This window comes from Myotis davidii, unplaced genomic scaffold, assembly GCF_000327345.1.
Source record: "Myotis davidii unplaced genomic scaffold, ASM32734v1 scaffold524, whole genome shotgun sequence".
NCBI classification, from domain to species: Eukaryota; Metazoa; Chordata; class Mammalia; order Chiroptera; family Vespertilionidae; genus Myotis; species Myotis davidii.
The window spans coordinates 906,118-933,754 of record NW_006299263.1 but is presented as its reverse complement, the minus strand read 5'-3'; the positions used below and the strand labels follow the sequence as shown (position 1 = coordinate 933,754).

The 27,637-nt window shown below is 40.3% G+C and overlaps 1 protein-coding gene across 8 annotated transcripts in view; it reads right to left on the bottom strand.

Moving 5' to 3' along the window:
- HMBOX1 (homeobox containing 1) overlaps window positions 1-27,637 on the bottom strand; it is a 195,693-nt gene that overhangs the window by 124,541 nt on the left and 43,515 nt on the right. The window contains exon 1 of one of the 8 annotated variants that reach the window (XM_015571156.1): window positions 11,936-11,957. The exons of the other annotated variants lie outside the window; for them this stretch is intronic. The gene's annotated coding sequence lies outside the window, so the exon portion shown is untranslated. Of the gene's footprint in view, window positions 1-11,935; window positions 11,958-27,637 lie in introns of those variants that run through there. 8 annotated transcript variants of the gene reach the window in all.

Sequence of the window (27,637 nt, the reverse complement as noted above, 5' to 3'; positions counted from 1 at the left end):
ATAAAATAGTGACATTCAAGATAACTCTTTGATAATAACATCAGTGCATTTACGCAGAGTCCTTTAAACAAAATCATATCACAGCATGATTGCAGCTAAAGGTCTTAACTGTGTGGTAGATTCTGGGGTCTCATTCCAAATATATTACTTACTTTACTGCTAGCCAAATGTTGAGTGACTTTATTTCTCTAAGTCTCAATTTCTTCATCAATCAAACAGGGATAACAGATAGCTAATTCAACAAGCTACACAAAGTTAAAACATTTTCAAAATAGTGGTGATGAAGTACTTGACAAACTATTGAGTAGCAGGGGCTATTACCACCAATTTTAAAAACAATGAATACCTACAATGCATTTAGATTACAGAATATAGTGTACATTAATAATGGAAGGACTGAGTCTATTACTTTCATTTTCTGATTAGCATTCTACTACTTTATTCTCCATTCAGACACTTTGACCCCATTCAATTCAGACATAGATCTTTACACAAAATGAAACCTACTATTCACGGTTTAGGAGCTAAAGATCATGTATTACTGCCTGAACTTACTAGCAGTTTCAAACCACAATCTATAGAGACAAATATTTCCATTAACTCAAAGTTAAGATTATAAATTAGATGAAAGTTAAAGATGTTGATGTCAAAAACTCGTACATTAAAATACACATTCAGCACTGAACTATATTAAGCAAGATCAAAATGTCTAACAGTGACTAATGATATATGCAAAATGTTCAGGGTAAAGTTAGAAACCTTTCACATTTTGGTATCTTAAATTGTGGCTTTAATGAAGTTCCTGTTGTACTTAATTTTCTTGCTGACTTAAGAAATACCTGTCCTAAAAAAGCAGATACAAAGTACAAAGAACTCTACTTAAAATGTTGCTGATTGCATTTCCTAGACAAAACAGCAACACCAAGCCACAAAACTGATTACTGGTCAATATACAGTTTTCACTCTCGCTAATAAGGTAGCTAGGTAGGCTGACATTGGCAAAAGGTCATCAGTAAGATATGATCCCAGCAATGTAGGAGCTTATTAAACTACTAGAGGCCCAGTGCACAAAATTCGTGCAAGGGGCGGGGGGAGGGGGGGCGGGGTGTCACTCAGCCTGGTTTGCCCCCTCTCACAGTCCAGGAGCCCTCAGGGGCGGGAGGTGACCCGGCGATCAGGGGAAGGCGACACCCCATCACACCTCTGCTGCTGCCACTGCCGGCAGCGCAGGCCTCGGCCGGCCCTGGTTAACTGAGCCTTGGGTGGCCCTGGGCAGCTGGGCAGCCACCATCTGAGGCTTGCCTGCACCTCAGGCTGGCCCTGGGTGGCTGCGGGGCTGAGGTGGCTGGGGGCCTCTGGATGCAGGCACGCAGAGCAGCCAGGCCCGGCCTTGCCATGCACCTGCTGCCCCAGTGGGGCTGAGGGGACTGGATGCTGCCATCTTTGAGGGTGTGACAGTCAATTAGCATATTCCCTCCTTATTGGCTGTGGGTGCCGTCATCTTTGAGGGTGTGGCAGTCAATTAGCATATTCCCTCCTTATTGGCTGTGGGCGCCACCACCTTTGCAATAGCGTGAGGGTCAACTAGCATATTCCCTCTTTATTAGACAGGACGGGAGAGGATAAAATAAAAAGTAGTTACACACATACCTATAATCTATATATATAAAAGCCTAAGTGACCATTACGACCCAACGACCAGTCGCTATGACACACACTGACCACCAGGGAACAGATGCTCAATGCAGGAGCTGCCCCTTGGTGGTCAGTACGCTCCCACAGTGGGAGCACAGCTCAGTCAGAAGCCGGGTTCACAGCTGGCGAGTGCAGCTGCAGTGGTGGTGGCAGGCACAGTGGGAGTGGTGCCTGGCCCCGGCTTGGGCTCCTCCCCGGCCATCTGCCGCTTAGCACACTGCTACATCCCTCGTACCCCATAAGTCTGGAGTTACAATCTCCAGAGAACAGTTGAAGTGCTGACACTCGGAGTAACCAGGACAAGCCTGATGTCACTGCCAGACTCCTGGAACTCTGCCTCAGGCATCGAGATCAAATCTCATCCCTTACCTATTGCCCCTGAGCTACAGAGGAAAGCAGCAATATAACAGTGGCCACAAGATGGCAACTGACAATTGAGGTAAAAGTCAGAGAGATGGATCTGAAGGGTGGAGGTGTGGGCAACAGAGCACCCCCACCCCCGAAAATTCCCAACTTTGTATTGTTCACCTCGGAGTGTCTCTTATCCAGCTCTGAACGGTGGAAAGCATCCAGCAAGGCCCAAGGCATCCACCAGGGACCTCCTAGCCAGCAAGGCGCAACCTTGGCCATAGAAGGGACATTTGGAAATACTTTTTCAGAAAGCTGCGGGGAGGGGAACAGACTCCCCAAGCAACTTCTCAGTGGCTCACAGGAACATGGAAACTCTCCAGGCATGCAGCGCGGCTCCCAGACCACGTGTCCTTGATTTTCCTTCAATGGGCACAAATCCATGCACCGGGCAACTAGTAACAGGAATAATATGAATACACTAAAAACACAAAGTTTATGAGAGTAACAATTTGGAAATTAATTTATGTTATAGAGAACTGGGAAAACTTCTCAGAATGAGATCTCAGCTGTTATGTGAAGATTAGAATAAGACTTGCACCAAACCAAGGTGAAGGGAGGTGAGAATCATTAGAGAAAAATTCCAGAGAAAAAGAAGAGTTAAAGGAGATTCTGAGACATTTATAAAACAGAATAGAACCAAATACCATAAATTAAAGATAATTAAAAATCTACTACAGAAAAAGACATCAAGGCCAGCTAGGTTCTCAGCAGATTCTTAATCTTTCAAGAACATAACTCAAATAGTATTGAATCATAGAAAAATGTTCCAATTCATTCTATGAAGTCAGAATAACTCAATACCAAATCTAATAAAGGTAGTACACAAAACATACCATAAAACAATTTCACTTAAAAGTTAAATGTAGAAATTCTAAGTAAAAAAATCAAATTAGACAATAAAGTCCAGCCACATATCCAAAAAGTTATGCTGTTATAATTTATTGCTGAAATGGAAGAATGGTTCAACATAAGCCAATATACCAACATATTAAGGAGGAAAAAAATCTTATGATTAATATCAGATGCTAAAAAGGCATCTGGTAAAATTCAGCCACCATTTTCAATCAAAACTCTATGAAAAACAATAGAAAAAAATTAAACAATTTTTGGGGAAAAGAACAATAGCAACTGGAGAGCAAAACACAAACTATTTCAAATAAAATTAAGATTATACACACACACATGTCTGTGTGTGTATACACCCAATAGTCTGAGTGTGTGTGTGTGTGTGTGCGTGTGTGTGTGAGAGAGAGAGAGAGAGAGAGAGAGAGAGAGAGAGATGTACATGTAGATTACTTCTATATGGAAATTTTATGATCTATGGAAGGGATCCAACAAGAGTGGGTAGGCTGAAAACAGGGTGCAAAATGGACAGATCGGGGCGGGATAGGAAGGAGACTGCTCACAGGAAACTTTCAAAATTATTTTAGTCATATAAATGTTATTACTCATTCAATAAATCAAATGAATAAAATTAGGAATTAGAGCAGGAAGCCCACTAAGTCCTTTATAATTCAACACTGACTTGAAGACTATAGTACAAAGTACTAGAATGAAAGAGAAAAAATTATCTTTTGCTAATGATTTGATGGGATACATAGATAACTCAAACAATTCTAGTAAAAGAAAACTAAAATTAAAACAATAAATTGAGGTGTGATATAATACACTTAAAATTAATAAAAATTTCCCCTAGTTTAGCAGGAAATACCTAGAAAAATATTTCATTCACGGTATTAACTTTTCCCCATATGTATGAATAACTATATTGAGAAATAACCTCAACAGATTTTAAAATGTCAATATAAGATCTTAAAGCTATAAAGGAGCAAGTCCAAGAACCACCAAGAAAACTGAAAAGGAGAAAACCAAAAGTGGACTTCATTGAACAGATACTGAAATATTATTAAAATCAATATGACACATGCATAGGAACAGACACATAGATGAGTGGAACAGAATAAATAAATATACAGGGTGGGTCAAAAGTAAGTTTACAGTTGTTCATATGGGAAATAATACAATAATTAATAAATAATAATACAAGAATAAACTGTGTTATGTGTACTCACAACTGTAAACCTATTTTTGCCCTACCCTGTATATTCCACCACATATGAGAAAATGTACAAGTCAAAGGTTAAATTTTAATTCAGCAGAAAAGGATAATTTTTCTTAAATGATCATCACAAAACTAGTTTTACCTTGCAAAAATTAGATTTTTATCATAGTGTCTATGTATGTATGTATATATATATGTGTGTGTGTGTATATATATATATACATATATAATCTTATAATTAATATCAGATGCTAAAAAGGCATCTGGTAAAATTCAGCCACTATTTTCAATAGAAATTCTATGAAAAACAATAGAAAAAAATTAAACATTTTTTGGGGAAAAGAACAATAGCAACTGGAAAGCAAAACACTAAAACTATTTCAAATAAAATTAAGATGTATGTATGTGTTTGTGTATATATATATGTGTGTGTGTTCAATAAATCAAATGAATAAAATTAGGAATTAGGGCCTCTATATATTAGAGGCCCATTGCACAAAGAGATTCGTGCAATAGGCCTTCCCTTCCCCTGGCTGCCGGCACCAGTTTTCCTCCAGCACCTGGGACTCAGGCCTTCTCTCCGGCTGAAGCCTTCAGCCTTCGTGGCTCTGGAAGGAGCCTTCAGTCTTCACTCCTCCGCTTCGCTCCTACATATGCAAATTAACCACCAACTTTGTTGGGTTAATTTACATACTCTCCTGATTGGCGGGTGAGGATAGCAGAGGGATGGTCAATTTAGATGTTTGTCTATTATTAGGCAAGATGTATATGTGTGTGTATATATATCCTATCTAATAAAGAGGTAATATGCAAATTGACCATCACTCCAACACACAAGATGGCCACCCCCATGTGGTCAAGGATGGCCACCCCCTTGTGGACACAAGATGGCTGGCAGGGGAGGGCAGTTGTGGGCAATCAGGCCAGCAGGAGAGGGCAGTTGGGGGTGACCAGGCCGGCAGGGGAGGGCAGTTGGGGACGACCAGGCCGGCAGGGGAGGGCAGTTGGGGACGACCAGGCCGGCAGGGGAGGGCAGTTGGGGACGACCAGGCCGGCAGGGGAGGGCAGTTGGGGACGACCAGGCCGGCAGGGGAGGGCAGTTGGGGACGACCAGGCCGGCAGGGGAGGGCAGTTGGGGACGACCAGGCCGGCAGGGGAGGGCAGTTGGGGACGACCAGGCCGGCAGGGGAGGGCAGTTGGGGGGACCAGGCTGGCAGGGAAGAGCAGTTAGGGGCGACCAGGCCATCAGGGGAGGGCAGTTAGGGGTGACCAGGCCAGCAGGGGAGGGGTCTTAGGGGCAATCAGGCTGGTAGGGGAGCAGTTAGGCATCAATCAGGCTGGCAGGGGAGTCGTTAGGGGGGGATCAGGCTGGCAGGCAGAAGTGGTTGGGAGCCAGTAGTCCTGGATTGTGAGAGAGGTCCCAGATTGGAGAGGGTGCAGGCTAGGCTGAGGGACAACTTCCCCCTCCATGCACGAATTTTGTGCACTGGGCCTCTATAATATATAACCTCCAGATGGAATTAAAACAAATGTAAAAAATAACAGCGATACATTCTATAACAAAATTTAGAAGATGATATGCCTTCCAAACATTCTTAAGAAGCATGAACTTTAGCCCTAACCGGTTTGGCTCAGAGGATAGAGCATCGGCCTGCAGACTGAAGGGTCCCAGGTTCAATTCCGGTCAAGGGCATGTACCTTGGTTGCGGGCACATTCCCAGTAGGGGGTGTGCAGGAGGCAGCTGGTCGATGTTTCTCTCTCATCAATGTTTCTAACTCTCTATCCCTCTCCCTTCCTCCCTGTAAAAAATCAATAAAATATATTTAAAAAAAAGAAGCATGAACTTTAAAAGATAGATATAAGGAATTTAAAATTTCCTATTACAGAAAAAACTATAAACCAATGAAGCAATTAAATCAGAAAAAGAAAATCTGACATGTAGAGAAAAAAGCAGATAGATCCAAGTTGTCAAGTTTATAAAAACAACAACACTCAGACTTACTTGAAATCAGTGAATCAGCAATTAGTCTAACAATGAAATACAGTGGAACCTTAGTTCTCAAACTTAATTTGTGCAGGAAGGCTATTCGAGAAGCAATTTGTTCAAACACCAAATCATTTTTTCCCCATTAGAAATAGTGTAAATTGAGACCCCAAATGATTCCATTTTAACCTTTCTTATATATAATACATGTCTAAGGTACTGTTTAATCTATAAACAAACACTTAAATTTATCAAACTACCCCCTACTAGCCTTAAAGGAACCACGTTCAACACTCATTCCAGGGGTATCTTTTAGGAAGTCAGTGTGCAGCATCTTCACTGTTTCATATCACTGCCTCCAAAATGCTGTCACTGGGTAACTGCTTTTTGCTTATCCAATTCAGCAACACTTTTCTACCTCTTCAATTGCCTGTGATGATTGTTTCTTTTACACCCTTAGCAACATTAGCACTCTTGATGGCCACATTATGTTTTAAAATTGTGCTAATCATCCATTTAGCTAGTGACAAAAGCAAAACCAAACAAAAAATCCACAAAAATGTTCACAGCACAATTTCCTAAGATGTCAGTCAGCAAGGCAAAGTTTAGCTGTAAAGTCATATTGGCCCATTCTCTCTGTGGCCTTAGAGAGGACGTTTGACATGCTGATGTATTAACAAGAAAGGTTTGTCTGCAGCATTAATGGAGCCTTTTTTTTTTTCCTGAACAACTTGGTAGAGAACCGAATCTTTCAAGATGGGAGATATTCAAGAACTGAGATTTGACTGTATCACTTTAGCAAAAATTTAAAAGATTGATAATATCTCAAGAGGGTACTGCTGTGTTTCACTAATCTAAATGTTAATTATGACATCCTTTTGGAAAGCAATCTGGCAACATATAGAGTGTCCTGCCAAAATATGTGCACACTTTGAATAATTGTAAAGGCAGTGTTCATTAAAATACATTTCATTTTCAAAATTGAGCTATCAACTGTTAAAGTGTGTACACATTTTTGGGACACCCTGTATATCTAAATATGTACATACCCATACATAAATACACATATATATATGAGCATGGAGAGAAAAAGGAAATGAAGTTGAGGTGAAGGATGGGTATGTATAAGAAATACAGGTTAAAAAGGATAAATGCACCCTGGCTGGTATGGCTCAGTTGGTTGGGCATCGTCCTGGGCACAAAAAGGTTGCTGGTTGAATTCCAGGTGAGGGCACATGCCCAGATTGTGGGTTTGATCCCTGGTAAGGGGCATGCAGGAAGCAGCCGATGCTTCACTTTCACATTGATGTTTCTCTCCCCGCTCTCCCACTTCTCCTTTCCTCGCTCTCTAAAAATCAATTAAGCTGAAACCGGTTTGGCTCAGTGGATAGAGCGTCGGCCTGCGGACTATAAGGTCCCGGGTTTGATTCTGGTCAAGGGCATGTGCCTGGGTTGCGGGCATATCCCCGGTGGGAGATGTGCAGAAGGCAGCTAATCGATGTTTCTCTCCCATCGATGTTTCTAACTCTCTATATCTCTATCTTCCTCTCTGTAAACACTCAATAAAATATATTAAAAAAAATAAATAAATAAACATAAAAAATAAAAATAAAAATCAATTAAAATGTGTGTTTTTTAAAAGAAAGGACAAATGCATTTCTGAAATAGATAAGTGCATACATTTATGTAATGAAATTATAAAAGTTCTTATCAGAAATGGACTCAATTATCGAATGATTAGTTTAGGGTTATCAAAATCCTACACAAAGTCAGCTGGAGCAATGATGAAGCCTACTATCAGCATTGTTGACCCCTAAAGAAAAATATAATGCAGAAAATGCACTGGGAGTAAAACCTGTAGATGCCGTGTTACCCACAGGTGGTAAGAAGGCTCTTTTTACCCTAGTTTTTCTCTTTAACATTAAATGTATAAGGTAAAAGAAGAGATGAACTTCGAAACACACACAATAAAAGATGCCTGCCTCCCACTCTGAACTCTATTTTTCTCTTCCACCCAGACACCAGCCACAATTTCTTCATACAACTTTGCACACATGTGAGTATAACTTTAGGATAAATTCCCAGCAAAGGAACTGTTATGACAAAGAGTATATACATTTAAATTACGATAGACAGATATCATCAAATTGCCTCCCGAAGAGGCACCCACCTTCGGGAAATGCTTAATTGTGAATCCAGTATGTCAGTGGTGATTTACAATTGAATTTACATTGTGCAGTTGAGCATGTTTCTGTTTCACTCAATAATGGTAAACAAAGGGCAGAATATTTAACTCAAGGAATAACGACTTAAGAAACAAGGAATGTAAGGCTCTGGGAAGAAAACAAAACATAAGAGTGAAGAGTTAGCTTAGCTATAGTATGGGCAGCAAGCAAACCATCAATGCAAACACCAATTAGTGAGACCCTTAAGACCCCTAAAGCCCAGATTTGGATGCCAAAAAGAATTCTCACAAGTTTGAAACAGCTGTTACAGAGCCCTTTCATTTCTCTTTTAGCACTTCACACAAAACCCAGTATTATCCATCTGAAATATGTATTTAAAACAAAACAAGAAAATGTTAAAATACAGAGGTACACAAGCCTCACGATCCCATGTGTTAAATACTATTACAACTTCCAATTTATAGATGAGGAAGTGAACCTTCTTCTGGACTAGAAAAACACACACAAATATATAATAAACATAATACATGGAGGTCATAAAAAATTCATAAAACTCCACCATAACAAATACAAAATGAACATCCCTACCCCTTATCCCTGAGTCCTTCTGTCCAAAGATAAATACTATTAAGCTTCCTGTGAATCCTTACAAAGATAAGAAATAAATGTACATAGACCTGCAAATATCTAACATACAAGTTTAATCTGGTTTTTAGAAATCTTTTCTTATGAAAGTTTGCAAACATGTACAAGGGCAGAAAGAACGGAGTAATAAACATGTATGAACCCATTATCCAGCCTGAATAATGAACCAATCCCCTCCCTACTCCCCTAGACACTTCCAAGGAAATTCCACACATTTTGTCCTTCTAAGCACACAACTATTAGAAAGCTGTAATAGCTGGTTTCCAAATCCATAGTAGATTAGACATGAAAATTTAAAAAGGGATTGGGGAAAAGGCTTTACCACAAGAAAAAAAAGATAGCTGCCTTAAAAGAAAAAAATAAATGAAAACAACTATTTAATTATAAATGCAGGGTGGGGCAACAGTAGGCTTACACTTGTGAGTATGTGAAACACAGAATTAATTTATTGTATTATTGTTAATTGCTTATTTTCTATATGAACAACTGTAAACCTACTTTTGCCCCACCCAGTACATACATGTAACAATGACACATCAAAAAGAATAATGTTCGGGAATTTTGTTTCAAAAAGGCAGGAAAGTATGTGATACATTTGTTTTTAAAACTTTAAATGGTTAAAAGAAAAGTTTACATTTCAGGAAGTTAACCAGAAGTTCTTTTCACTTATGTCAAACATTTTTTTATTTCCCTTAAACAATGCCAGATAAATGAGGCCTTACACAATTAGCTGTGATTTGAGAGGACATGGAGAGTTTAAGATAAAGAATGGTTGGTGACATGTGAAGAAAACAGAACCACTGATATTTGGATTTTAAAACTCAGATTAAAATATTAATCTCTCAAATAATGGCTCTAGGAAATTTAAAATGGTAAATAAACTATTTAATGAATACTTCCTTGGGTAAATGCTTTAGACATACAGACTCATTTAATCTCACAATCCCCTGAGGTAGGTAATTAAGACAAGACACTACTTGCCCCAGGTGAATCAGCTAATAAACTTCCTTTTCTTATTAGAACTGGAGTTATGGTTGAAGTACTTGTGTTAGGCTTCACCTTTCTTCAAAATACAAGATTAGGTATACTATTTATTTTCATTCTCTGGAGCAAAGGTTTAATTGTGGCAGGTACTATGCAACAAACTGAACAGATATACTCCTAAATATCTGATGATGCTTTTTTAAAAATATCTAATGATGTTTGCATTATTTTACTCATTATGATTCATGATTAAAGGTACGCATGTCACATTTCATGGCAATTTCTATTCCAAAAGAGTTATTACATATACTACTTGTTAAATTTCTAAAGATCTATGGATACTTATATAGCTTTCTCTACATTTCCACTGACAGGGAAGTTTTAATGGAGTTTTACTGCTAACGATCTTCCTTTTATGATTCTAAAACTGTTTCTTGTAACTTCAACCCACTCATCTGGTTAAATCAATAAAGACTAAATTTCTTCTTTCTCTTCCACAAGGCAGCCTTTTAATATCTGCATAATCTCTGCAAACAGGCTCCATGCAAAATATTCCGTCTTGATTCTAATTTGACATGGTTTTATTTGTCATTATCCTTTCTTCTTTTAAAAAGTGACTCACCAAATTCAACACAAGACCCCTCCAGAGTGCCTAACCAGAGCAGGACACAGGGAACTATTAGTTCTCCTACTCTGGACCTAAAATTATTCCTTTCTTCCACCACCAATTCATTTTTGTGTGTATTAAATCTGCAGGTAAAAGTCTTCGGCATATTAATTCAAGAAGCAGTGGTGAAACATTTATGATGTAACTGAACCAGGCTTTCCTTTCCCAGGCTCCCTTTCCCTAAACCCAGCTTTGTTTTTGGGGACATACACACACACACACACACACACACACACACACACAATCCCACCATAGTTTCTTTATGGCTTCTGGAAAGGGGTCTCTAGATCAGCAGTTGCCAACAGGTGGTCCGTGAGGTTTGAAAGGTTGGCGACCGCTGCTCTAGATGGCTATACCTCACTGCTAGATGACCTTAAAGCTTTATCAATAAACACAATCAGAAGAGCTACATGACTGACTGCCACATGCTCTCCAGAATTTACTATGATAGTCTAGTACAGGAATTCTAGGTTTTGACTACTTTCAGCTATATAGTGGTTTTCTATGTTATCCTCAATATGTTCTTTACTTTTTTTCCATTCTAAGATAATTATATAACCTGACAATACAAATACACATTTCCCTATTAATAGCAGGTTACTGATAAACTTTATTGAACTATGTTGTGAAACATTAGGAAAGACTCTTAGGTCAGAGGCTGAGCCACCATCTCTGCCTCTATAGGCGGCCTCCAACCATTAGCACCTTTGTACCTTTGCAGTCAGTTTAGTTTCTGAAAGAGTTGCATTTGTGTACTCTGTGGCTTGATTTCACATTATTTTTGATTCATTTAAGTTCAAAATACATCTATGAACCAGCTGCTGTTTCTACTACAGTATTTAGCATTCCCTACTATTAAAGTTTCAGGGTGTTCTATTCCCATGGGGTTGTTACCGTTAAATTACACATGACCCTACTCCATTCAAATTTTTACCTGCAAATATGTTATAGCAAGCAACACTTTCTCTCTAGGCCAGACTAGAATAGTTGTTCTCCAACTGTGCTGTGCATCAGAATCACATGGGTGTATTTTTGTTGTTGTTAATACTGGTCCCCCGTATTCTCCCCCTTTGCCCATCTCTACCCAGCCCCTGCCTCCTCGCCCTTGACCTTCACCACACTATTGTCTGTGTCCATGGGCTATGCATATGTTCTTTGGCTAATCTCTTCACCTTCATTTATCCAGTCTCCTCAAACCCCGTCCACCTCTGAGATCTGTCTGGGAATATATCCTAAGAATCCCAAAACACCAATCAGAAAGAATATATGCACCCCTAAGTTCATAGCAGTTATTACTTACAATAGCTAAGATCTGGAAACAGCCCAAGTGTTCAACAGTAGACAACTGGATGAAAAAGCTGTGGTACATATACACAAATACTGCCCGGCTGTAAAAAAGAAGGAAGTTATCCTTTGCAACAGCATGGATGACTTGGAGATTATTATGCTAGGTGAAATAAGCTAGTCAGAGAAAGACAAGTACCATATGATCTCACCCATATGTGGAATCTAACGAACAAAATAAACTAACAAAACAGAACCAGAGGCATGGATAACATGGATGTATTTTTAAAAGCACAGAAACCCTAGCCAACTCTGGAATTACTGAATCCAAATACCTGGAGGTGGAGGTCCAAAGATATTTTTAAATAGCTCCGAGGTAATTCTACTTGGAAACTACTGGTCTAGAGGACAAGAAAGAATTCTAATAATGCAATACTGTATCTCTTGTGTAAATGCAATGTTTAGGCATAAAGATAATTTTGAGCATAACATCACCCACAATAACACCTATTTTTTTCCATATCAACATTCCAACCTAAATAGATTTAATTAGTTATTCATAATTGAAGGAAAATTAAGTCCAGGATAGGAAAAGCACTTAAGGTATGTCTACTTCAAGGAAATTTATTTAAGAGTCATTGGTCAAAGCCACTCATAAATATTTCCAAACTAGTCATCTTATATAGTAAATACCTCTACTCATCTTACATAGTAAGTACTTGACCCAGCCAAGGAGTTCTCTTAGCCCCTTAGAAATGGAATGCCCTCTTCCCCCTTTCCAGCTTCAGTGACCCATACAAATAAGACAGCAACACCTCCCCCCCGAAACTCTCTGCTAGTAGAGTACTATAAATATACTTGCTATACTATATTATGATAATTCGTACACAAATCTGTCTTTGTCTACTAAAATGTGAGATTTTAAGAGCAGGGATTATTTCTTGTCTTGTCAATTGTAGTTCCAGCTCCTACCAATGTGCTAGCAACATTGTAAGCAGTAAATAAATCTTTGATTAGTGAAGAAAGAAAATAAAATGCCTATTTTCAAGTCTCATTCAACTAGAATAATCTTTAGGGTTCTGATGCTAAAAACACTAAAAGATTTTATGTTACTAAATTTTAAAATAATGCAACTGGAACATTTTGCTAAGACAATTGATAAGCATTTATTAAGAATCAGCTATAAGCTAAATGCTGTGCAAGTGGAAAGGATACAAAAAAGGATGTTGCTCTTGATAGTTAGGTAAGTAATATGTGTATTCCCACAACCAATGAGACTTCCTGTCATTGGTTTATCTACATCACAGAGCCCTTGGAGCCAAACTCTAAGACTTTTGATGCCCCCCAGGAAGCTAAATTACTAGACTGAGAATTCATGAGTTCAACAACTCCATGTTCCTTAATCTATGACAGTTTTGCAGAGTTCAATACAAAAGGGAAACTTAAAATCTGAATGGCAGTCTTCTACCATCATTATAAATAATTTTAAAATTCTATGTGACTATCATTCAAAAAAGGAACTATCTCTTGGACTAAAACAAACACATACAAAAACTATTCCTATTGTCATATACCTAGAATATTTTGATGTAAAAGTTTACTCACAGAATCAATACAGATGCCCTGATCTATAGCTCATTCATGTGGCTTTTGAAGCTCTACTCTCTTTTTGCAGGCAAAGTATATAATACACTGATAAGCAATTTCCAGAGCAAAACTTGTGCTTCTGCACTTCTGGAACAGCCAATATCTTCCTACTCATTTTGCATTTTCCCTATCCCAGCAGTTTCCCAATGCATAATAAATGAAATAATTGTAGAATTAGAGTAAGAGATTTCATTAAGCTAGACTAAAGTGAATCATAAAACCTTACGTTAAGCTTGAATTGTTATTAACAATGTTTTCCAATCACCTCAGCTTTACAGATAAAAAAAATATTGATAATAGGAGCCAGAAACCCTGGCTCCCAGGGTAGTGCTTATACTAATTTACCTATGAATAAAAGCAAAAATTCCAGTCAGTCTTTCAAAAACTTAGGGTCTATTAAATGCATGTCTTTTTAAGAAAAACTATACAATGAGATAATTTTTAGGTTTCCACTATCTCTAGGCACTTCTTTTTATGCCTCAATCCTGCACAATCTTGTATTTATTCACTTATGCTTTCAACAAATATTTACTGAGCACTTATTACATGCTAAGCACTGGCAAATATAGCAATGACAAAACAAAATCACTGTTCACATAAAGCTTACATTCTGTGATCATAATAGATACAATAGAAAAAATAAAGCTGAGAAATAATTTAGGGATTGTGGGTGATGGGGTTACAATTTTAAATAAGATGCTCAGAGAAAGCCTCAGTGAGAGAGTTAAACCAGAGTAAAGCCTTGAATGAAGTTAGGAAGCAAGTCATGTAGACATAGTGAAAGAATATTCAAGATCAAGACCTTGAAGCAGAAATTATCTATCATGTGAAAGAATAGCACCAAGAACAATGTGGCTAGAGTTGCATGAGCAAAGGGTAATGTATTAGAACACGAAATCGGAGAAGTGAGGGCTACTGGGAAGGACCAAATCAGAGAGGAAGCTACAGTTGAAAATTTCTACTAAAAAATACTAAATATTGCCCAGCTGGCATTCTCAGTGGTTAGAGCGCCAGCCTATGCACCAAAGGATCATGGGTTTGATTCTGATCAAGGGCGCCTACCTGAGTTACAGGTTCTATCCCCAGCCCCAGTCAGGGGCGTGTGAGGGAGACAACAGATGTATTTGTGTGTGTGTGTGTGTGTGTGTGTGTGTGTGTGTGTGCACCCTGGTTGGGGTATGTACAAGAGGCAACCAATCAATGTGTCGCTCTCATATCAGTGTTTCTCTCTCTCTTCCACTCCCCCTTCCTCCTTTCCACTCTCTGAAAATCAATGGAAAAAATATCCTCGGGTAAGGATTTAAAAAAATAAAAAATATTAAAATTATCTTAGGGATTAAATCAAGGGCCTTACTAGCAATGATCCAATTGAATAGCAAACAGCATGAACTGCTAATGGTAGAATTTATGATATCAGCAGATTAGTAGAGATGTTATTTTTGGACATTCCCAGCATCCATTAAATTGTACTTCAGAGAGCATTATCAACTACTCTTAAGACTAGCTTTGAAGCATCGCCTTGTCAATTTACTAGGAAGTGAGTGCTGAAACAAGGATTAGAAGGCAGAGGATGAGGGAATTCACATGCTCTCTATTGAAAGAGAAGTGGAGAAGTGTTTTACCTCCCCTATATCTCAGGAGGATATGCTAATATATAATTCAAAATAAGGAGGTAGCCAATCAAATAATATTCTACAACTAAAAGTGGAATACAAATTCCAGGGAGCCAACTTTTGCTGTACCCCGATACTCATAATACTGTAAGCATCCCAAGGACAACAACAGTTCCTCTTATTTTCTACATTCCCAGTCTACTACAGTCATTTTAGGGCTCACATTCTGTACTGCCCGAGGAAACCTACAAAATGAGAAAAGGCTTTTCTGAGCTCTCCCAACCTGACTTAGGAAACACACAGCTTTCTCACACTCCTGTCTTTAAAACCTGAGGCTGCAGATAACCATCACATGTTCTCTACTTCTTTTGTTCCTCTATATCTCCCATTCCAAGCAAGATCATGTACTGCACTCCAGAATCATAATGGTGTACCTCAATTTTATCTGCTAAAGTCTCCATATATTTCAGATCCCTTATTCTAAACTATTTTCGCCAGATTATCTCCTGACAAGCTCATGCGTTCTCAAACTATCATGACAATTACAAAGTATAATGCATCATACAAACACATAGTATTAATATCTTAAGTTACTTATTGTAACATACCAAATATAACTAGCTATCAAAAGCATCTTCCGTACTATAGATTTCTATCTGATTATAGATGGCAAGACTTCTTCAATCTTTGGAATAATTTCCAGACTCAAATCAGTTTTAATTTTTTTAACATTGTCTAACCAGCATGAAGAAAAAAAGGAAACAAAAAGCTAAATCTGTATCCCAGGCTCTTTGGTACTTCTTTTATATGAGTTAATATATAAATAAAAATAAAGATTTAAAAATACATATCAAGTCCATTCAGGTTAAAAGATAATCCCTATCAAAGGCAGAGAGTGATTCAGTCTTAAGATTCTGAGTTTACTTGTATACTTTATGCCACATCCCCAAATATTGTTAGATAACTTCGACATAGAATAAGTTGTCACTTTATACTGAAATTTATAGCTGGAAAAATCCACTCTTTATATGGTAAACTAAAACAAAACACAAGTATATACTAAACCAAGTGGTGCCTATTGCACTCCCTGCAGTTCTTTTATGTGTGATCTTCTCTATCTTACTTAAGACCTTCCTGCTGCTGTATTAATATAAGCCATGATTTCCAACTCCATTCCTCCTACCTCCATTCTTATTCATGTTACCCCATAGTTAAGCAAATAATATTTCTAAAATGCAAAGCTGGGAGTAGGAATGAATAATACAAATAAGACTTGAGGCAAGACTGCTTTGTGTTTGAAAAATCAGGTTCTACCACTTATTAGCAGTTTGATCTTATACAAATGTATTAATCTTGCTAAGCCCTGGTTTTCCATCTCTGCAAACTGTGGACAATATCCACCTCAAGAGGTCACTATGAGGACTAATTAAATTAAAGTAAAAAAGCCTCCTAAAGTAGGACCCAAAAATGTTTAGCTTGAACCACCAATCTTTCAAAAAGGTTGTCACATTCAAGGACAATTTGTCCTGATTTAAGGACACTATCAGAGAACAATGTAATGGCTGGAATTGAGAATATTTGCTTTCTAGTAGTGACCTTGTTGTAATTAATCTAGTTTATTAATAACTAAAAAAGAACAAATGGAAGGCCAAACTTTATAGGCATGCCATTTGTGCAAGCTGCAGTTTAACATTCCCCAAGCCCATTCCCTGAAGATTGATGGGGGAAGGGATAGACAGGGGCAGTGTAGACACATGCCCGGTAAAGTCTGAATGAAATGGGGACGGTACTTGTCTGTTAGTCACACCTGGGAACAGGTCCCTGGCCAGAGGAGGCATGGCCAGTGCAAGTGCAGGAAGATTTGAGATACTGAAACTCCTAAACAAAGGAGTTTGCTCTCTTGCCTCTTGGTTGGGCTCCTGACTTGCAGGGCTCTCACACTCCCCACACGCAATGGACTAATGGACTGCAACTAGCTTAATGCTAAACTGGATCCAGCTCTACATGGAATGGAAACTCTGGACACTGGCTTTGCTTCTAACTCTGCTGAATTCCCAGCTGCACATCTTCCAGGATTAAATTAAGGGCAATGGGACTTTGCAAATGGAGGGATGTAACTCCATGCAAATAAAAGTCACTCATCTTCCCATGCAAACCTCAGAAAATTCTTTTTCTTAAGATATCGTAAGGACATGGCCTACCCCCAACATTCAGTCGGGATAGGGAGGCCCCACTCCCTTGAGCAACGGAGAAAGACCATCTACACATTTCTCTGGAAATAGTAGGGGAGTTTATTTGGAAAACTAAACTATGATGAGAAAGTAGTTTTGTGAGTATGCAGAAATTCTGAGTTAAGTAGATAGCTCTTAGCCAAGAACTGCTTGGACAAGGCTTGCTCCCCACAGTCCACATCCTGTATCTGCAAGAACTCATTGTCCCAAGTTTCTTATACAAAATTCAGTTTTTTAGAGTGTCTCTAACTAACCTTTTAATTACTCTAATTATGAATAAGTGACTGCCTATTTGAGAAAAAGCCTCTAAGGCAATAGTTTCTAATCATCTTGAAGGAATTATTTTCATCTCCCAAAAGCTATGTGGATTGGCATGGGAGCAATGCAAGTCTCTGACAGGAAGAAGGAAGAAGTGATACTGACAACTGTCTACCCCTCTCCAGTGAGAAATTCTGAAAAAAAATGGAATCAAGAAACAAGCAATAGTAGAGGTCTACAAGTAAGTTTTTGGTCCAATGGGAACAGTAATCCAATGTTTGGAGAATTTGGCTCAAGCTAGTAATTCATTTTCTAATACCTCATAGAATAAACCACATTCAAAGAATGCTATGAATGAATTCAGACAGAAAAACCTTCCTTGCTAAGTTTTATATTAATACTTATAATATCTATGATCATGTTATCCTCACCCCTTCAAAAAGTGACCAAAATCTAATGAAAATCCTGGTAGAGAATATGGAGAGAACATAATAAATATTAGTATTTTTGGTGCCTGGCTGCTAAAATTCCATTTTCACCTCTAAAACACAAAATGCTTGTCAGAGGCATAGCATACCGTGACTAAATGAATAGAAATGTGATATCAGAATCTCATTATTCTGTATGTTCTCCCTGGAAAACATCAAGATGAAGGAAATTCTAAATAAAGATTTAAAAAGATGAGCCATGATGACATGGAGAAATAAATATTTAAGAATCAATGGAACATCTAGAGTCAATGGCTAACTGATAGCAGATATGAGGAACTAGAATATGTGGGAGTCAGAGCTAAAGTAATAGACTAAGGGGCTGTCTCTGTATGTACAATAGCCAAGAGCATAAACTAAAGATTTAGGGAGTTGGATCAATCCCATCAATCCCGTGGATGTATTTTGCTTGGACTACAAGGTATTTAAAAGTCAGGAGACTAAATACAAATGTGGAGGCTTTTATTTTTATTTTAAAAATTGCATCTCTCCATCCGGCTGAGTCACCACTGAGTTTGTAATCTCTAGTGTGCCAACAACAGGATGGAATTGAATTGCACTTCCCCTTTTACATGAGGCATGCACCCTCCAGTTCACCACAGTCCCTACCATCTCTAGACACTAAGTATCAACTGCTATTTATCACTAAGATTATAATGTGGTTTGTTCATGACAGAGAAATAATTCTTTATACTCAGGTCTTTGTGACAACAAAAACGAAATCTATTTTTTCCCATATACCTGGCCATTGCCTGAGTAATCAAGAAAATGAGGTGATAATAATAAAGCTAGTTTATTTGCTGAAAAGGAAGAGTCTAGAATATAAACTAGACATCAAAAACAAAACTTCCTCAGAATTTAGTAACTGAAAATGTTTTGGGGATTTACTCTATAGATATACACAAGCAAAATAAATTACTTATGTTCAATGTTATTGTTTGCAGCAGCATTTGTAATAGGAACAGATTAGAAACAATCTAAATGTCCATTAAAGGGACTAGACAAATAAGTTATGGCATAACTTAACCATACAATGCAGCCACAAAAATAAATTCTTTATGTGCTAATATGAAACAGACTCCAAGTGAAAAGAACAAGGAAGAGTAGAATATATATGTAAAGCAGAATATATATAAATATATATATATACACACACATATATATGTATACACATATGTATATATGTATATATTTATTTATACATGCATAAAGTATTTCTGGAGGGATAAATAAAAAATTGGTAATAATGACATAATGATTTCCTCAGGGAGGAGAACTTGGTAACTGAGGAATGGAGATGCTAGGAAACTTCACTGGACATATTTGTGTATCTTTTGAAGTTTGTAGCAGGTAAATAGGTACATATTAAAAAAATCATTTTTAAAAAATGTAACGGTTGGCTGGGCTGATTCCAAGTATGATTAAGAATTCAGCAACTATCAGAACAGTGGTCTCTCTCCACACAGTATATGATATTCCGCTTTTTAGTTCACAGATGATGGAAATTTCAGCGGGAACGTAAAGGAAGTTGAGGGGGTGAGAAGGAGAGTGAAATGAAATAAGAACAATGGAAGAAGTGACATAGTGTCTTTTTCCACTTAGCTCTTTGAACTGGTTTTGAGCCCAGGAGGAAGGAGTAAAAGGGTAGATTTAAAAGATAAGAAACCTTTTCAAGAGACTGAAACTGTAAGCACAAACTCTGCTTCTCTGGAACTTGGAGACAGTGTGACAGTGTGGTACAGGTGTGTGTGTGTGGGGGGGGGGGTGACACAGGACTCTCTAACTCAGCCCTGCACTTTGCACCTCCTGGGTACTCTGAAGACTGGCGGCTTTGAAAGCACTAAAGGCAGCAGCATTCCTGGCAGGACTGTCCTCACAGAGGACCCAGCAGCAGTGGCAATGATAAGGCACCATACTGGGGTGGCTAGGAGGGGATGGACTTCCCAAAGAGGCTGTAGGAAAAGAATATTCACTTTTGTTCCTTGAATGCACGTTACATTCCACTCAAGGACTCTCAGAAACACGTAAGGGAACTCTGAAGAGGGCTGGGGGTTTGTGCAAGTAGGAGGGAACTAAAAATTATACTCCATCTATATATAGGTGATGAAACCTAGAAACAAGTATGCTGCAAAAACATGGAAGCATTATTTAGAGGCTGAAAGAACAGAAAACATTACTCTGCCAAGACAGCCAAAAGGACAGTCTTACTGGTGTGTGTGTGTGTGTGTGTGTGTGTGTGTGTGTGTGTGTGTGTGTGTGTGTGTGTGTTTTAATTAGGAGATTGCTCACTGAACAGGATGTAAAAGAGAAAAAACACGAGGATAGCTGGAAAGAGGTTACTCAAGGCTCTGCTGGGAACAACACACTTAGTTATGCAGTACCTACTTTCCAAAGTGAAATCTTTCAACTGCTTTAAAATGTTTCTTTTCTAAGCCATTGAAAGCAATGAGATCATGTTCTTGATTAAGTGCCAGGTTTTTCCCCTGCAACCCAGACTGTTAAAGTTAAAAAGAAGAAAAATTAGGGGAATGAAAAGGGTAAAGATAGGAAGAATTGGGAACAGAAAACAGAGGGTAAAACAAAGAGATTTTAATAGACTAGGGATAGAAAATTATGGAATGACCAAATATAGAGTTAGTTTTAAAAGTTGAGAATATCTTGACCTGTTCCAAAAATACAACAAAGCATCAATTCAATTTACTTAACTGATGTTTTCCTATCCCATTTTATCCAGAGTTAAGATAACATATATAATCCCTTTATGCTTCCCAGTACAAGTGTTAATTATAAATACATAGATTAAGTTATTTTTGAAAGATGGGATTATATGGGGGCTTGCTGAACAATAAAATGAAAGGACTCTGAAGTCTAGTCTTAGGCAATTTTGGTTCATATGTTTTTCACAAGTGGAAATAAATGATATTCATTAGCTTAAACAATGCACAGTGAGAGAGATAATTTCTAAGAAAAGTAAGAAGTCAAATGAACAAGAACTAGAGATTAACTCCATCTCAAAATGCAACTCCTATGATTTATAGAATAAATAACATGGTCTATGAATTATACAGTTGACTCTTGAACAACACGGTTTTGAACTAAGCAGGTCCACTTATATGTGATTTTTTTCAATAAATGCTATAAATGTATTTTCTCTTCCATGACTTTCTTAACTTAATGTTTCTTTTCTCTAGCTTACTTTATTGTAAGAATATAGTACTTAACACATAAAACACACAAAATGTGTGGTAATCAACAACAACTGTCTGTTACTGATAAAGTTTCTGGTCAACATCAGGCTATTAGCAGTTAAGTTTTGGGGAAGTAAAAATTACATGCAAATTGCCCTGGCAGGCGTTGCTCAGTGGTTAGAGCATCTACTTGCGCACCGGAGGGTGCCGGGTTCAATTTTTAGCCTGGGTTAGTGGTCAGCAAACTGTGGCTCGGCAAACCGCGGCTCGCGAGCCACATGCGGCTCTTCGGCCCCTTCAGTGTGGCTCTTCCACAAAATATGGGCTCTTCCACAAAATACTGACTTCTGCGCATGGGCCACGAAGTTTCAGTCGCACTATATGTGCGCGCCCGCACGTGGTATTTTGTGGAAAAGCCACACTCAAGGGGCCAAAGAGCCACATGTGGGTCATGAGCTGCGGTTTCCCGACCACGGGCATAGGGCATGTACTTGGGTTGCATGAATGTTGGGGTGCATGTGGAAGGCAACCAATCAATGTGTCTCCATCACATCAAGGTTTCTCTCTCTCTTTCCACTTTCAAAAAAAAAAAAGGGAAAAAAATCAATGGAATGGAAAAAAATTGTCCTCACTCCTTGGGTGAGAATTAAAAAAAAAAAATTACACACAGATTTTCAACATTGCAGGGGTAGGTGCCTCTAACCCCACATTGTTCAAGGGTCAACTATATATTTTGTATCCATGACAGTCTCTTCCACTTATATCACTAGTTTTTTTAACGTAGTTATATGTTTGAATAGCACTTTATACTTTTCAAAGTATCTCTATAGTTCTCATTTAATGTTCACAATACCCTGTGAGGTAGATAGAACAGGTTTCATTCAGTTTTAAACACCAAAACATACACAGAATGGTTAAGAAAGAATTTACAAGTCAGTTGTAAGCCAAGGATCCAATGTTTGTCAAAGTAATGTTTGTGGACTACTATTCATCTCACTCAACATATATTAAAGTGATAACTGTATTCGAGGTACTATAAGCAATCTATATATGCCTAAGCGACTGAACGACCAAACAATCGGTTGACCTGTCGCTATGATGCACACTGACCATCAGGGGGCAGACGCTCAAGGCAGGGCCTTCCCCTCGGTGGTCAGTGCACCCCCACAACCAACCTCCCACACCTGGTCAACCTCCCGCAGTCCCTCCCTCCGGCCAGCTGGCCCAATCGGCCCCAACTGTCTGTCAGGCTGAGGGACCCCACCCATGCACTAATTCGTGCACCAGGCCTCTAGTAGGAATATAACAGAGACCAAGAACACAGTTTCTACCTTACTGAGCTTCGTTTAGTGGGAGTCATCTTAATAATAAAAGGCCAAGAGGCGTCACAACCAAAATGACCAAACAACCGGACACCATGAGGGGACCCCTGCCATGATAAGGGGCATGGCCGGCCTGCAAACTACCAGTGGCCCCTTACCCAGGCCGGGGAGGCACTGGGGGCCAGACATGTGCAACACAGTCTTTTAAAAATAAAGAAAGACCCGCTGGCGCTCTGAGGAGCCTCCTGGCACTGGCCGCACTGGCCACCCTGCCCCCACCCCCACCCCGAGCGGCTCCAGGCCCCATGGGGCTGGAGAGGCTCACACCACAGCCGGTGTAGCGACACTGGTTAACTTTGCTGGGGAGTCTGAATTGGACTGAATGGACTACAGCTGGCGGTGCTGGCCAGGTTAAGCTCCAGGAAGATGTTTTGTAAGAAGAGTGGCAAGCCTATCCTCCCAGTAGAGTTCTGATCACTGAGAATGATGTGAAGGAAGGGCTCCAGAAGTCTCACATTTTTTATGACCGAGCAGGAGAAGAGCACTACAACTGCATCTCTGCTCTGCATAAGTCGATGCAGACTCAGACCTGAGCGCCTCGCTCTACTGGCTGGAACGCATGCTCAAAGGAGGAGAGGACCTGCTCTATGTGGCAAGGAGGCTAGTGAAGACATAGGTCTGGCAGACCCATCCGCATTACCACAAGCAGTGGCCGCCTACCAGGACTGTCACTTCATAGGCATGACCGAATGTGAGGTGCTTCTGGCCCAGTGTATAGTCTATTTTGCCAGAGCCGCAAAGTCTATTGAGTTGTACAGCACCTACAACAACGTCAAATTCTGCCTGCGGAACCACCAGGGGCCTCTGCCCCTGACTCATTGCACCTGAGGAATGGGCCGACCCGGCTCATGAAGGACCTGAGCTATGGCAAGGGCTACAAATACAACCCCATATACAGTGAGCCTGTGGACCAGGTATACCTGCCCTAAGAATTGAGAGGAGTGGATTTCTTCAAGCAGAGGCGATGCTGACTCTTTGAGGATCTGTCAGCGGAAGGATGTTACTTTTTCTTTTTTCTTCTTCTGTGTTTTTAATAGGAATGACCAGAAAGGAGTAAATGAATTGTGAACTTGGTTTCCTGGTAAAAGTTAAAACAGCCCAACTTTCTGTGCCAGAAATTTAAGAGTTTCTTAAGTGGAGGCACAGCTACTTCAGTTAAGTGTATAATGTTGAATTGTGTTCATTTGCACTCTGCAATGGTTATGCATATGGAAGTGTCTGGCCGCTTTGTGCAATGAATTAATGTTATAAGGAATTATCTATTTTGTCATAGTATTTAAATCATAATGTCATTTCAGAATTCAGTTCTGTAGGATTTTTTTCCCTTTTAAAAAATGTATATCCTGGGTAGTTTTAGTTGGTAGAAAAATGTAATTGTGATTTAATACTGCCTAGTGTTCTGGGGTATTTTTTTATATACATATGCAAAGGTCTTTTGAACCAATAAAACTATTTCAAAGTAAAAAACAAAAACAAAAAAACTGTGCTGGGGAGGCCATCGAGGCTCCAGTGTGTTCGGGGGCAGCCTGTTTATGCCAGGACCCAGGTGAGTGGCTGCACATATGCAGTGGGCATAATATGGACATTTGTGTGTGAAAAGGTGTGCACAAATACATCTGTTTCTCAGAATCATACCTGAAAAGGTGTTTTATCTGTAATAGGCAGTTTTCAAAATGTAATCCAGAGCAAGGGATCTGTAGTGAAAATACACACAAGAAAAGGTTTCTGATACTAAACACAAAGCTGTAATTGAAGTGTTTATGCCCAGATGTACTGTGAATCAAACATATGGTGATATTTATCGTCTGGTGGGTCTGTTTGAAAGGTTTGGTTGATCAGGTCTCATTTCACAAAAATAAAATAATGTAAGTGATTACTAAATATATATTTCTAAGGCAAAGTAGTACCCACTTTGTGTACTTTTTGCATGTGCGTAGCACACTAAGGCTGTTTATAAAGTACTAGAGGCCCAGTGCATGAAATTCGTGCATGGAGGGGAGGGTGTCCCTCAGCCCCACCTGCAACTTCTCCAATCTGGGACCCTTTGGGGGAGATCCCTCTCACAATCTGGGACTGCTGGCTCCTAACTGCTCAACTGCCTGCCTGATTGCCCCTAACCACTTCTACCTGTCAGCCTGATCACCCCCTAACCACTCCCCTGCCAGCCTGATCAATGCCTAACTGCTCCCCTGTCAGCCCGACCGCCCCAACTGCCCTGCCCTGCTGGCCCGATTGCCCCCAATGCCCTCCCCTGCTGGCCCAATCGCCCCTAACAGCCCCCCCCTGCCAGTCCAGTTGCCCCAACTGCCCTCCCCTGCCAGCCTGATCGCTCCCAACTGCCCTCTCCTGCTGGCCATCTTGTGGCCACATGAGGGCAGCCACCTTGTATGAGGGTGTGACCATCAATTTGCATATTACCTCTTTATTATCCTATCTAATAATAGGCAAACGTGGTAATTGACCATACCTTCGCTATGCCTCCCATTGGCTAATCAGTGCAATATGTAAATTAACTGCCAACAAAGATGGTGGCTAATTTGCATACTGCAGGCAGGGCAGGCCAGCAGGAGCCGTCATCCAGGTCCCCGTGTGCCGCCTAAGCCCTGCCCCCAGCCAGGGCCCCCATGTGTGGCCCTTAGCTGCGGGACCCTGAGGCCGTGATCGTGATCGTGATTGGAAACCAGGCCCCAAGCAAGGCAGCCCCCCGGGACCCGGGAGCCGCCTTACCTATGGCCTGTAATTGTGATTGGAAAGCCGGGCCACAGGCAAGGCGGCACCTCAGGACCCAGGAGACACCTTGCCTGCGGCCTGTGATCTTGATCGTGATCTGAAAGCTGGGCCACAGGCAAATCAAAAGACATAGGTTAACTGAATGGATAAGAAAACAAGGCCCATATATCTGCTGTCTACAGGAAATACACGTCAGAAAAAAAGACGCACACAGACTCATGGTGAAAGGATGGAAAAAGGTTTTTCAGGCGAATGGAAATGAAAACCCGTCGGCCCCCTGGCTGAAGAGAAGGCAGCCCCCGGGGACCCGGGAGCCGCCTTACCTATGGCCTGTAATTGTGATTGGAAAGCCGGGCCACAGGCAAGGCGGCACCCCAGGACCCAGGAGCCCGTTGGCAAGGTCTGCAGGTGAAGTAGCGATCAAGCTATGAGGGGGAGGGTGGGGGACGGAAGGAGCTACAGGGGCAGCTCTGGCCGGAGACTGAAGACTCCCACTGGAGCAAGGAGCGAAGACAGAAGGCTCCAGCCACAGCGAACACTGTGTCCAGAGCAAAGAAACACCTTGCCTGCGGCCTGTGATCTTGATCGTGATCTGAAAGCTGGGCCACAGGCAAGGCGGCACCCTGGGACCCAGGAGCCCGTTGGCAAGGTCTGCAGGTGAAGTAGCAATCAAGCTATGAGGGGGAGGGTGGGGGACGGAAGGAGCTACAGGGGCAGCTCTGGCCGGAGACTGAAGACTCCCACTGGAGCAAGGAGCGAAGACAGAAGGCTCCAGCCACAGCGAACACTGTGTCCAGAGCAAAGAAGGAAGGCAGTGGCCATAGTGAAGGTCTGGGTCCCGGGTGCCAGAGGAAAACTGGTGCTGGCAGCCAGAAGAAGGAAGGAGTATTGCACGAATCTTTGTGCAATGGGCCTCTAGTATAGGATAACTTGGATGATGTGACAACATGGATGAGGAAGGGGGTGTGGCCAATTGTTTTTAAAAATTAGGCACCTCACAGTTTTTAAGACAAATGTGTTAACCTAAAATCTTCAGAAGGCAGTGTCAGGGGTCTTTTAAGGCTTTTGTATAGGCCAGTGATGGCAAACCTATGACACGCGTGTCAGAGGTGACACACAAACTCATTTTTTTGGTTGATTTTTCTTTGTTAAATGGCATTTAAATATATAAAATAAATATCAAAAATATAAATCTTTGTTTTACTATGGTTGCAAATATCAAAAAATTTCTATATGTGACATGGCACCAGAGTTAAGTTAGGTTTTTCAAAATGCTGACACGCCAAGCTCAAATGGTTCGCCATCACTGGTATAGGCCTAAGACATAAAAAAGCAGCTATCTTTTTAGGATGTGGCCTGAAAGAAACCTGTTATTTTCAGTTATTACTATCTTCAAAGTAAAATAACATTTCTGCAGCCTTTTTATGTGAGGGTTTTTTTTTCTTACTTTCATTACAATATTTGAAAAAGGTGTTGTCATTATTTTAAAGCAATGGTTTTTTCTCTCAATATCATAGACCTAAATTTTCACACACACCCCAAAAATATTTATTTGAAGTAACTTATGCATCTGGACTCTGGGTGACCTAATAAGCTCAGTGATTAGACAGGTGCTTTAGAGCCAAGGTCAAAGGCTCTTTCCCCTGATTAGCCCTTGAGGGGGGAGCAGCCAGAGGCTCTCCTGACCAGCATAGGGAAAGGTGGTCGAGGGGCAGGAAAACCATTAGAGGAAAAGGAGTGGGATTGGAAACTCCCTCCCAACCACCCTTAAGAGAGGTCAAACACTGTGAGCAGCGGTGGGTGGGTGGGCGGAGCTGTGAGAGCAGCGGGGCGGCGGGTGGGTAGGGCGCACGTGGGTGACCAGGGCAGCGGACTACCATGCAATTTCACACGGGGGGCCTCTAGTCTACACTAATAAAAGAGAAACATGGTAATTGGCGTACAACCGTTACCCTTTTCATTGGCTAATCAGCGAGATATGCAAATTAACTGTCAGCCAAGGTGGCGGCCAGCAGCCAGGCAGCTTGAAACTAATATGAGGCTTGCTTGCTTCAGTGACAGAGGACTCCAACGTTCCTTCCCCGCCTGCCGCTGCAGGCCTCTGAGCTGCAACTCTAAGCAACTATGTTACAAATATAGAAGCTAAACAAAACCCCAGAAACCTGCTTTAGTCCGTCAGGC